Genomic DNA, 11,447 nt, shown 5'->3' on the forward strand with positions numbered 1-11,447 from the left:
TTTGTTACTCGTCACTGCCAAAAAAAAAGTTATTTTGTTTGTTACTTAAGAGCTATTTTATGTAACAAACAGTCAAACCATTATTTTTCCTAATTTATGCACAAAACTAATTAATGTCAAAAACGATTTAAATGTATATTTTCAAGTTTCAATAGTCAACTGGATTGGATTACTCAATTATAGTTTATATTGTACTTGCATCATCTCTTTTTAGACCTTTTTTCTATATTTACAAAAATTAGAAAAGAAAACCTTATGCTTGAAATGCATAGTTTCAATAACCAAATGAGATTGTACTATATTATGAATGTAAAAAAAAAAAGCCAAACTCTTGCTTTAGAAATAGCTCTAAATGAGCAGAGCCCGAAAAGTTAAACGTGCCATGCTCAAGTTTAGCTCGCTTACACCCGTACATATGCTACATATGATGATGCATGATAAGCTCGTCCATTGGACATCATACATGAATTCAAAGCAAGAATATCCATTATGAAAAAAATTGACAAAATCCAAATCTGTATTATAATTCAAAAACATATCATATGACGATTAAAATGAAACAAATAATGTATCTATGTAGATAAAATTCAGAAGCCGAGGACTGTAAGAATCACTTTGAATGACAAAAACGGGAATCAAACGACTTGGTAACTCTCAGTTACCAGTTGAGTCCTCTGAGAAAACTTGGGAGGAGCTCCACCCTTTAGCGGGACAATGCTTGCAACCTGCAAATATTTACATTTTTTTGGTTACCCAATGCAAATAAAATGAGACGAATGGGTCAAAGGCTACCTTTGAAATCATTTAATTATGAAGAAACTTAGATTATTATTTTGATAATATAGTATTCTTAAACATATTTGGTTACAAAATGTTAATTGATTGTCTGAAAAATATTCAAAGAAAAAAGAACAAACATGTGCTGCGGGTCTGATATAGGGGTGTGCATGAAACCAAAATAACCGACACGATAAAACCAAAATAACTGAACCCAATCCAAAACTGATAGTTCGGTTCGGTTTGGGGTTTTGCATGTATCGAAAACCGAAAAAAAAACCAACTTTTGTTATTGAACTTATGGATTATAAACGGTGTAAAAATTCTATGCTTAAATGTGTATTAATCAATTAATCATTAATTAACAAAACATTTAGGTCTAAATTCATTATTTTGGTTATTGTTTCAACCAAAAAAAAAAACTAACTACTAACGGCAAAACCAAAAAACACAAAACCGGACCGTACCCGTTGTGGAAACCAAATACCAAAAACCAAAAGAACCGAAACAGAACGGTTTTCCAGAACACCAAAAAAAACCGAATTTTCATTTTTAATTCAATTTGAGCCCGAAACCAAACCAATACACACCCCTAGTCTGATCCAACCCAACTCACATATATGGATCAAACCCAAATAAGTTATGGTTAACAAAAGGTACTGTAAAATTACTTAAATATTAAATAACTATATTTATTAATAAAAAAGATATCTGAATTTGACATATACTCAACACAATCAGTAGTTATTCATTATTTGTATTTTATTACAGTTGGGCAGTTCGTAATCCTATTCCTATTATTTATCACTTTTAAATGCATATTTAGAAAAATCCCTAAGCATACCCTTTTTACATGGTTCAAATTTTGTAACATGACATGTAGTAGATGAATTACAAATGCATACCTTCATGTCACTGAAAGTACTTGTTGCTGAAAACCGCACAGAAATCGGGAAGAACACCGAGGTATCAGTTGGAGGAACAACAAACTCCATCGAGCCACTACACAATATCACTATACTTTTAGCAAAGTCATGCTTTTGAAAAACAAAATTTTAATTAATGTGCACTTGCCTGCGGTTGGAGTTATCAATGAGAAGTATAGACCACTCCAATATCGAATTTCTAGCATCAAACCTGCATTTAAAAATTAAAAAACAAAACAAATTCTTAAATACCCACAAATATATTAATGCTGTTTTACAATATATAAGCTAAGAACTCACCTCCATTCTCCATCAATCTGTCTTACATTTGGCGCCTCTCTAAGAGCTGGAAGAGGGACCGAAATAACCACATTTTGTAAATCAAACATTGATGAAGCCTCATACTCCATGCTAACATAAGTTTCATTTCCAGAAACAGAAGGCCAGCAGTTAACTGAAAGACAGAGAATTCAACTCAGAATAAAGCATATAGAAACAGATAGAAGCATATATATAATATTACATAACAGAAACTTACTTGTCAATGGCACAGCTGACTCATCTTTACTTAGCATTCTCCACTTGAGGAGACCAAGACCGTCACCAGACTGGCCGGCTGGAAATGGCCTGTTAGGGTCTTTAGATCCCAGAATATTTTCACTTGCGAACAACTCTTTGTTGATGTTAGGATGCGTCTTGAATTTGATCTCTGGATTGCCAGCACTCTCAATCTATACATCATATCATAACAAACAAACTTATCTTTACAAAGCCCACAATAACCTAACACCATAAAACTATGATAATCTGCAGAATGAGAACCTGAACTTGGATAAAACCGTCATCTTGGTTAAGTATTTGGAGAGACAAAGTTCCTTGCACATCAAAGTTGGAGAGACCACCGTCTCTTTTTAGGGCCACATTAAGCTTCTCTTCAACAGTTAAAGTGATGGGGTCAGTAGGTGGTGGAGCAGTAGCAGCAGCACCTCTGGTTGGTCTTACATCCTCAACAATGACTTCACCTTCAGCTTTCAGTGATTTCAAGAACTGGTTTGCCCTTTGTGATTTGCCTAATTTCATACCCATTCCTTTAGTTGGAGCAGTAACTGCAGCAGTTGGACGACCTGAAATACCACTAGTGATTGTTTAAATGCCATCTTCTTAGTCTACGATTGTTCAAAAAATTCGCTTACAATAGCTCGATCAAAATCGGCTCGTTTGTAAACAAGTCGAGGGCTCAACTCGGTCTGTAAACGAGCAGAGCCCGAGCCAAGGTCAGCTCAGCTCTTGGCTCGCTTGTTTAAATTAAATTTGTATGTGTGTATGGGTGCATTATTTTAGAACCAGTTTTATGTTGAGGACTGCAAGAGCCGCATAAAGCGCTTGTACGTTGCATTAATGATTTAACAAGATAGTGGGTGGACTAGCAGTTCTCAACATATTTATTGGTTCTGATTTGAACACTCCCCTATATTTCTTTGTAAAAGCCGTATAGCATTTTTTAGTGAAAAAAATATATATATTGAAAATTCGGTTAACATTAAAAATTTCCGTTTGGTTTGTTTAAAAGTAAAGCCCAACTTTTAATATATATAAATTATAACCCAAACTTTAATCTACATATGTAAATTATGAATTCTGTAGTTTATAAATTTTGCCTTTATGTGTATGTCAGAAATATAACTTCTAGCTTATATATTTAGTTTACCAATACATGTATCAAAATATAAAATTTCAAATATAAACAAACCACGAAATGGCTCAAGATTTTGACAAGCCGAGCCGGAGGTCAACATTGCGGCTCGGTAAGATAAGTGAGCCCAGAGTCCAAGACCGAGCCCATCCTGATTCTTTTCGGCTCGAATCGGTTCGTTTACAGCCCTATCTCAGTCTTAAATAATTTTCAAGTATAAATGAGATATCCGTGACAGGTCAAGTGGTCAACTGACCTTTAGTCTTTGTTGAGAAAGAGTCCACATCCGAGGTTATTCCAAATCCAGAGCCACTTCCAAAGGTATTGCCACTTGATATGCCCATATCATTGCCAAAAGAGTTATCCATTCTTCCAATTGAACCCATCGAACCCATTGATTGAAGAGCAGAATAACCGCCTTTTTCCAATCTACCCTTCTCAATCTGCATAAATTCAAATTCACACAAACTTGTTGCAACAGAAATTTAACAAAAAGGGCAAAGCAAATATAATAACTTTACCTTGCTTTTATCGATCTCGTTAGCTTTACGCATCATAACATGGTTGGCAATACCAATTTGTGCAATCTTTCCTCATGACTCTCCATCTCACAGTACTGCCTAACTTGTGCAACAGTCACATTCTCCTTGTGCCCAAGAGAAATCACTTCATCAAATGCAAAAATCAGCTCAAATGCATTCTTGCAAATGCCTTCTTCATCTAAAGAAGCAGAATACTCAGGGACCTATGTATAGTTAAGGAAATCAATAGTTTCGTTTCCATCAATAATGGAGCAACTTGTAAGTGTACAAAAAGAATGAGTGGAGCTTTAAATATGTTTATCAACAGTGTGTAGATACATCATTAAGAAACGATGTATCAAGTCCACTTTATGTTGGACTCTTTGTGAATCATACAAGTGTCAAAATACTATGTGTACTCTTTGTGAAAAGATGAAACAAAAGTGATGAGAGAAAATTACAAATTTTCCAAAAGTAATAGCATAATGTGGAAAAAGAAAAAATCAATCTTGAACACTTACCAGTTTTATCTTGAATAAACACCATACAAAAAGTAAAATCTTAGTCTATAAACAAGAAGATGACTAGTTTTATGTTAAAAGGATACGACTTTAGAAAGAAGCCTCAGGGTATCAAGATCGTCAAGGATATTGCTTTGCTTATTAGTCACAAGCAGCAGATACACACCCTCCATCGGTTGGTACACATAGCGCACGTTTTCTGTCTCAACATAAGTATGCTGCTTCCCATTTCCAATCAACTTAGGAAAAGCTGCCAGAAGCCCCTCAATTCTTCTTCGGGACATTTCAACAAACTGCCTTGAAACAAGTGCTGTAAAAGGATTACATAAAGGTTAGTTAACAAAACTTGAATTGGTAACAGAGTGAACTCAAGCCTTCTGCTAGAACGAGGCACTTTATCACACGTCATTGTTTTCTTACTATAGATCTTAAAAGAGGCTAACTAAAAAAAGGTTAACCAAAGTATTGTTACTATAGATCTTAAATGAGTTTCAATATATAGCTTTTTTCACTGTGAATACTTCATCTGTTTTAGCATGCATATTGTAGGGGTATGGTACTAAACCCGGCTTACGACCTTAATTTATTATGTTTGGCTTATTTTGTTATATAGACTAATACAATATTATTGGGCTGAGGGGGTTTTGTGGAGGTAACCCTAACTGGGCTAGGCCCATTAGGGTACCATGATGGTGGCCATGAGGCTCCCTATATAAGGAGGTCTCCACCTCCTTATGAAAGGTTGTTGTTCTCAATAAGAGCCACCACCATAACCATTTTTGTGTCTGTAAACAAGAGATCCTCGAGATTTCTTAGCAGTCACCTCCACACCCCCAAAATAGCCATTGCAGATCTCAAGCTACCGGAGAAGAAGATGAAGTTGTGGTTCGTTTATCTCGAACACCGAGGAACATCGTCTTGGATCAGGTCAGATTCATTTCATGTTTCTTCACATATCATACTAACCAGACCCTCAAGAAACCATGAGGCATGTGTAACAATTGTCTTAAATAACAGTAATCTCATCATCAGTCTCATTATATGTTTCAATTCCGTTATCCTTAACTTCAAGTCCATCTGAAGAATTTGCATTGCGATTTTGACATCAGTTATCATCTCCAACTTAGATTAGGTTTCTAATTCGTTTTTTATTTTAATTAATTCAGGTTGTTCTAGCAGCTTCAATCATCAGTAAATCTGGAAAAGGTCAGATCTCATTCTCATTCTGTTGTCTATGTTTTGGATCCTTCAATTAAACCAGATGTGATTGATTTTTATTCTTTTTGAGAATTTACAGTCAATTTAGAATGTTTACTGTTGTATGTTCCAAATGAGCGTACAATAATGATTGAATATAAACTATTTGGAGATTTTTTTAATGCTGCCAAGCAAAGCATTTCACAAGCATACTTGAAGAAACACTAAGTGACCCCGGGCAGATTATAGGTAATCTGGGGGCTAAGTAATGTTTCCCACGAAGGTTAGGTCCAGCAGAGTAAGTTGTACTTCAGGGAACCTGCAAAACAGACACCGTAAGCTCGTCACTGAGAAGGGGGGGGTTCCTCCTTGTGACCACCCTCCGGCGTGAGAATCAGTCTATATTGCTCTTTGAATATCAAAGTATATGAATACTATTAGAGCAGTTATCAAGTAAGTTATACGAGATAGTAGATGATGAAATGATAATACCATTTGCTGTCTTTTATAGCCGAAGGTGGGTATCCAAGGGGTTTAGCCGGCCCAACACGCTACCAACTGTAACCTATGCACGTGCCTTGCCTGTGAGTGGTGGACAGGTAGCGTCTGACATAGAGCAGGCGTGCCGTGCACTCTTCGTCTTCTACCAACTGCAGGCTAGGCACGTGCTCTGGCAGGAGTTGGTGAGCAGGCGGCGGCTATTGGTCACAGTGCAGTGGCGTGCTGTCTGCCACGCTGCTGTCAGTGAGCTGTCGCATTCTTGGTCAGATCTTTTGTCTTTACCTCGCCAGGTATCACGCAAAAGATCCTCCATCATACGGACTGGCCCATTTTGGCGGGAGTTTTCCCCCTCCCGCCTTTGCTCATTCTTTCAGGTGACACTGAATATTTGTAAGTGTTAAGCCTTATGCGTGTAGCTATGCTGTGCGGGTAGCCTTCCCTGATGGCTTGTATCCGCAACTGCGGGAACAGGCGGGTTACTTTACCATTGGGAGGCTTTTCCCTGCGTATGCAGCTTGCATACTGCGCGTAGGCTTCTCTGAGCATGGTGGGTCCTGCGGGAGTAGATGGTCTTTGCGCAGACATCCCTGTTCAAGGTGAGTCATGCGGGACCAACTGAGCCCTGCTGGGACCTACCTCTTCAAGTCCCCCCAGTCCAATGTTCTTCTCATGAATGTCTAATAAAGTGAGGTGAACTTTTGGACTTAAGCAAAGGGTTTTGAAAAGGGGTTTTTGTAAGGTTTTCCATGGGGGTTCTTCCCGCGGAAGTCCTTGTCACTTGCAGAAATTCCCGAGTTTCCTGCTTGGTCTTTGGGTATGATGCGGGTAGGTCTGTAACCTCCTCGCAAGTCAGGAGCACTGAGTCTTAGTTGTGTGGATTCTCCCTGTGGTTCTGGTAGGTTTTGAACATAGTGATCAATTATGTTTAAACCACCAATTCCATCTTGGAGCCTCAAACAACGTAGTACTCGATGTTCCCGCTATGCGGGGATGTTATTTCCGCTTCCGCAAGCATTGCCCAGAAGATCCTTCTTGGTTTCAATTCTCAGCGGGTGCTAGGTATGTGAAGGGTTTTGCCTTTACACTGTACCCGCACCCGTCTTACGGTTACTTTACTTCCAAGGTATTCCTGGCGTCCATTCCCTGCGGGTGCTAGGTATGTGAAGGGTTTTGCCTTTACACTGTACCTGCACCCGTCTTATGGTTACTTGGTTGCCAAATATTTTGGCTTCAATTCCCTGCGGGTGTTAGGTATGTGAAGGGTTTCGCCTTTACACTGTACCCACACCCGGCTTATGGTTACTTGTTTGCCAAGGGGTATTTTCCCGCTTATTTTTTGAACCTTAAGTCTTCAAATTTTTAAATTTTGAAATTTGAAGGGTTGGTGGATGGATAACAACCCAATACCTCAAACGTCGTGCGACGGTTTCTTCTGACTGTGTCAGGACGTGCCAGAAGTTATGGCGACATGACATTATGTGGTCATTCCAGTTGCTTTTCCAGGCGCGTGGGCACGGGATTTCGGGCGCGTGGCCGCGAAATCTCTGTCACACGTCCTTTTGACAGCTGTTGCCAGTTTGTTTTTGCCACGCGTCATGGTGTCATTGCACCTTTGCTTTCTCTTTCTTCCGTATTAAATGCATCGCATTAATTGCGATTACTATATAAAGGGGGAGAAGGTTATTTGCAATTCACACTTTCCACTTTCATCTCTTCTTCTCAAGTAATTTCCGGCGAATTTCTTTTTCAGTAAAGCATTATTCCGAAATCTCTTCTTCCACCATGTCTTCTCACGATGCTGATGACCAGAAGACTGCTGGTGAATGCCAGTGTTCTCTTCCTGCCGAGCTGTACCAGTATATCGTCAGGAAGTTCATGCTCGAGTCTCTCGAGCCTGAGTTTCCTGAGCCCCACCATACTGTGTACGATGCCCCAAGTGGCAAGATCGGGGTTTATGCTGCATTCTTTGTCTATGGGAACCTTAGGTTTCCGTTGACAAAGTTTGTGTACCGTGTCCTAGAGAGGCACGGTGTGCACTTGACAGAGGTGCACCCCATGGCTATTGCCAAGGTCCGGCACTTTGAGTGGGTGTGCCGGATACTGGGCCTTGAGCCCCTCGTTGACCGCCTGATGACCTTCTATACTTGGAGGTGCATCCAAGGGTGGTACACTCTTACAACCCGTATCAAGGGTTTAAAGATTTGTGCCACCGAGCGGAGTCTTCGCTCATGGAGGAGAGAGTTCTTCTTCATATCCGCTCGAGCCATCCCCATTGCCATGAAGTTCAAGAATGGCCAGCCGCTTCCGAACCTTCCCGCCATCAACTACGAGGAGGCGGAATGGTTCGCGAAGATATCCCGGGTCCAGTCCCCGGTTTTCCGTTTTCCAGAGTCGGCGATGGTGATGCTGGGGATGAGCCGAGTGTGGAAGGCGGCGAATGCGGATAAGGTTCCGATCGTCCTTGAATATGGTTCGAACTCTACCCCTTATGGTATGTCTTGTTTCTTTTTGCTGACTACGATTTTTTCTAACTTTCTTGTTGATTTCAGAGGGTAACGATCTCCAATCGCTCCTGAATCCGCGGGAGGAAGATGGTCCTGCGCGGATGGGTACTCGTGCTCTGGACGAGAACGAGTTGCCCATCTTAGAGCAGACTGCGGGTCGGTTCGTGGAGGTTTACCCGCCAGGCCAAGAGATCCTGAGCCACCGACGGCCAGGTAAGCCTATCTTCTACCCTGATCCTCTCAATGCTGTGCCTGCTGCTGGAGTTCATGACATTTCTTCTTCTGAGGAATCCGCAGAAGGTCCTCCGCTGGTGCGGAAGAAAAAGGCTGCCGTCGGGAAAGGCAAGGAGAAGGTGGCCTCTACGGCCGACCCGGTAGTCCTATCTGACTCGGAGTCAGATAATGCAGAGGTGGCGGGGAAGCCCGGTGGTGAAGAGACCACCGTTCCGGAGGCTGCAGGTGTTACCTCCGGGGAGGCAGCGACGACGACGGTTACCGGTGTTAAGAGGCCGGCTCCATCGGGTTCGCCCCCGCTCGTCCGTGCGTTCAAGCTCAAGAGACCCCGTAAGTACCCCCATAATTCTTGTCTAGATTTGTTTCGAATAAATTTTTCTAACACTTTTGCTCGTGCAGGTGCGGATGTTGACGCATTCCAGGGTGGAGTTGGAGTAAGTATTCCCCCGCCAATGACGGTAGGCTCGGTCAGCCTTCCCGAGGCGTCGACCCAAGCGTCTACGCTTGCTTCCGCTGGTTCCAGCCTTCCTGAGGCTGTTCCAGCTGCGAAGGTGTCTCCGCCGGCCGTGAGTGCAGTTTTTACAGCATCTTTCACGGAGCCGGCGGTTACTGTTGCTGAGCAGTCGGCGCCAACAATGGCTACCACGGCGGCTGCCACTATACCTGCGCCAACGGCACCGACGGCCGGACCATCAGGTACGCGCCGGGCTTCCCGCCGATCTATGCCACCTTCCCGTCTGCCTGACCTGTTGGATGGATTTCCTTTAGGTTCAGGTGATGGGTTTGGCGGCTATCGGCCTGTTATTGACCCTACAGGTACGTAGGGTTCTTTTTTCTTTGTATATTTTTGTCATCTTTTCCTAACTGCCTTTGTTTCTTTTGCAGTGTCGGATTCCAATGAAGTGTATGTTCCAAGATGGAACATACGCCGAGGAACAACCCTTCGCACCCCTGTGGAGTGCGTGGACTGGGCTCGCCACGCTGCTCCTCATGGTGCGTTGGGGGAAGCCATGGCTAGCTACCAAGAGGGTAGGCTAACCAATGAGCTTCGGGTTCTCCAGGCCCGAACGCAGCCCCGCGTCGAGCTGCTTTGTCGTGAAAACGACAAGTTAAAAGCAGCTCGCGCCAAAGATGTATCTGAAGCGCGGGCTCTTCGGGAGGAGAACCGGCAGTTGGCCGCTGCCGCAGCCGAGAAGGAGAAGGCATTCAAGGCCCTCGAGGTTGAAGTCCAGGCGCGACTCGAGGCCCGCTCCAAGGCTGCCCAAGCTGTGAATGAACAGCTTCGGCTGGCTAAGGAGACTGCGCGAAACTCAACTGAGAGGGCTGCCAAGGCTGAAGCTGTTGCTGAGCCGCTTCGCGAAGAGAATGAGCAGCTTAAATGCAAATTAAAAGCTCTTCAACATGCTCATGACGCCTTGGCAATGGAAGATGCCAAGAAGCTGCAAGAGATCCTTGACCAGAGGGGGGTGCTTGACCGCACTGAGAGGAAACTTCAAAGCGTCGAAGAAGCTGCCGCCAAGGAAATTCAACTTGCCAACCTTGATAGAAGCGGAGCCGAACGTGCTTACAAAGAAAGTCAAGCTACCCTCCAATGGCTGCTTCGAGAAGCGTTGCCTCAGGTATCCTCTTTTTCTTTACGCTTTCTGCTCGTAATTAGAAAATGTTCTAACTTTAATTCTTTTGTAGGTTGTGCGTCAGGTCCTTTCAGAGACCTCTTATGACGATGCGATGAGCGCAGCCCTCAACGCTTCTCATGAGGATGGGCAGAAGACTGGCTTCCTGCTTGGTCTAGGGTTTGCTGAGAGAGGCTTTCCGCCCTCCAACTTCCCTTTATTCAATGTTAACACTGAAGCTGCTTATGACCAAGCTGTGAACCAGTACGCTGCCTTCCCGCATCCAGTGGTGGAGAAGGTGAATGAAGCTGCTGCTGCTGATGATGGGCTAAACATCCTTAAGGCTTTCCTTGGGCAGCCGCGCTCTGATGGTGCTGGCCCAAGCGGAGGTGGCCCTGAAGCCTGATCCTGAAGATCCCTTCCTGCTGCTAGGATAGACTTAGCTTTGTATAGATTTCTTTTAGGCGGGTAGTTACCCAGCCATTGTTGTAATTGATTGTGAAATATTAATCTCTTTGCGTATAAGATTGTTATTTCCTTCCTTGGGTTCCTTGCTTTATAAACTTATGACTTGCATACTTAGTTTGATTTAGCAATTTTCCAAGTGTTTAGAATAAGAACCTTTGAACGTGGTTGATGATGGGTTAAAGTTTCGCCTCCTCCTTCGTGACTGTGCGGGTAAAACCGTCACTTGCACTTGGTAGGATGGCTAATCTTTACCCTCTATCTGACCTGCGTGTAGGTTTCCTTTTCGAAATTTCTAAGGCATTAAGTTAAACCTTTGAACGTGGTTGATAATGGACTAAAGTTTTCGCTTCCTCTTTCGTGATTGTGCGGGTGTAACCGTCACTTGCACTTAGTAGGATGGCTTTAACTTTAGACCTATATCTGACCTGCGTGTAGGTTTTTCTTCTCCTTTTTTAAGTGTTCATAAGTTAACCTTTTAACGTGGTAGATGGT

At 42.6% G+C, this 11,447-nt stretch overlaps 1 pseudogene across 1 annotated transcript; it reads right to left on the reverse strand.

The window, feature by feature from the left end:
- Positions 1-542: 542 nt before the first annotated feature.
- On the reverse strand, positions 543-4,761 carry LOC143554039 (coatomer subunit delta-like; annotated as a pseudogene). The gene is made up of 9 exons (XR_013138927.1): positions 4,525-4,761; positions 3,918-4,141; positions 3,653-3,839; positions 2,526-2,827; positions 2,242-2,434; positions 2,004-2,157; positions 1,852-1,914; positions 1,683-1,779; positions 543-725 (listed from the first exon to the last, which is right to left on the reverse strand). The product of XR_013138927.1 is annotated as a coatomer subunit delta-like (transcript).
- Positions 4,762-11,447: the final 6,686 nt, after the last annotated feature.

This window comes from Bidens hawaiensis, unplaced genomic scaffold (genome assembly GCF_021521415.1).
Source record: "Bidens hawaiensis isolate Kalapana, Puna unplaced genomic scaffold, B.hawaiensis_p1.1 tig00017476_1, whole genome shotgun sequence".
Classification (NCBI taxonomy): Eukaryota; Viridiplantae; Streptophyta; class Magnoliopsida; order Asterales; family Asteraceae; genus Bidens; species Bidens hawaiensis.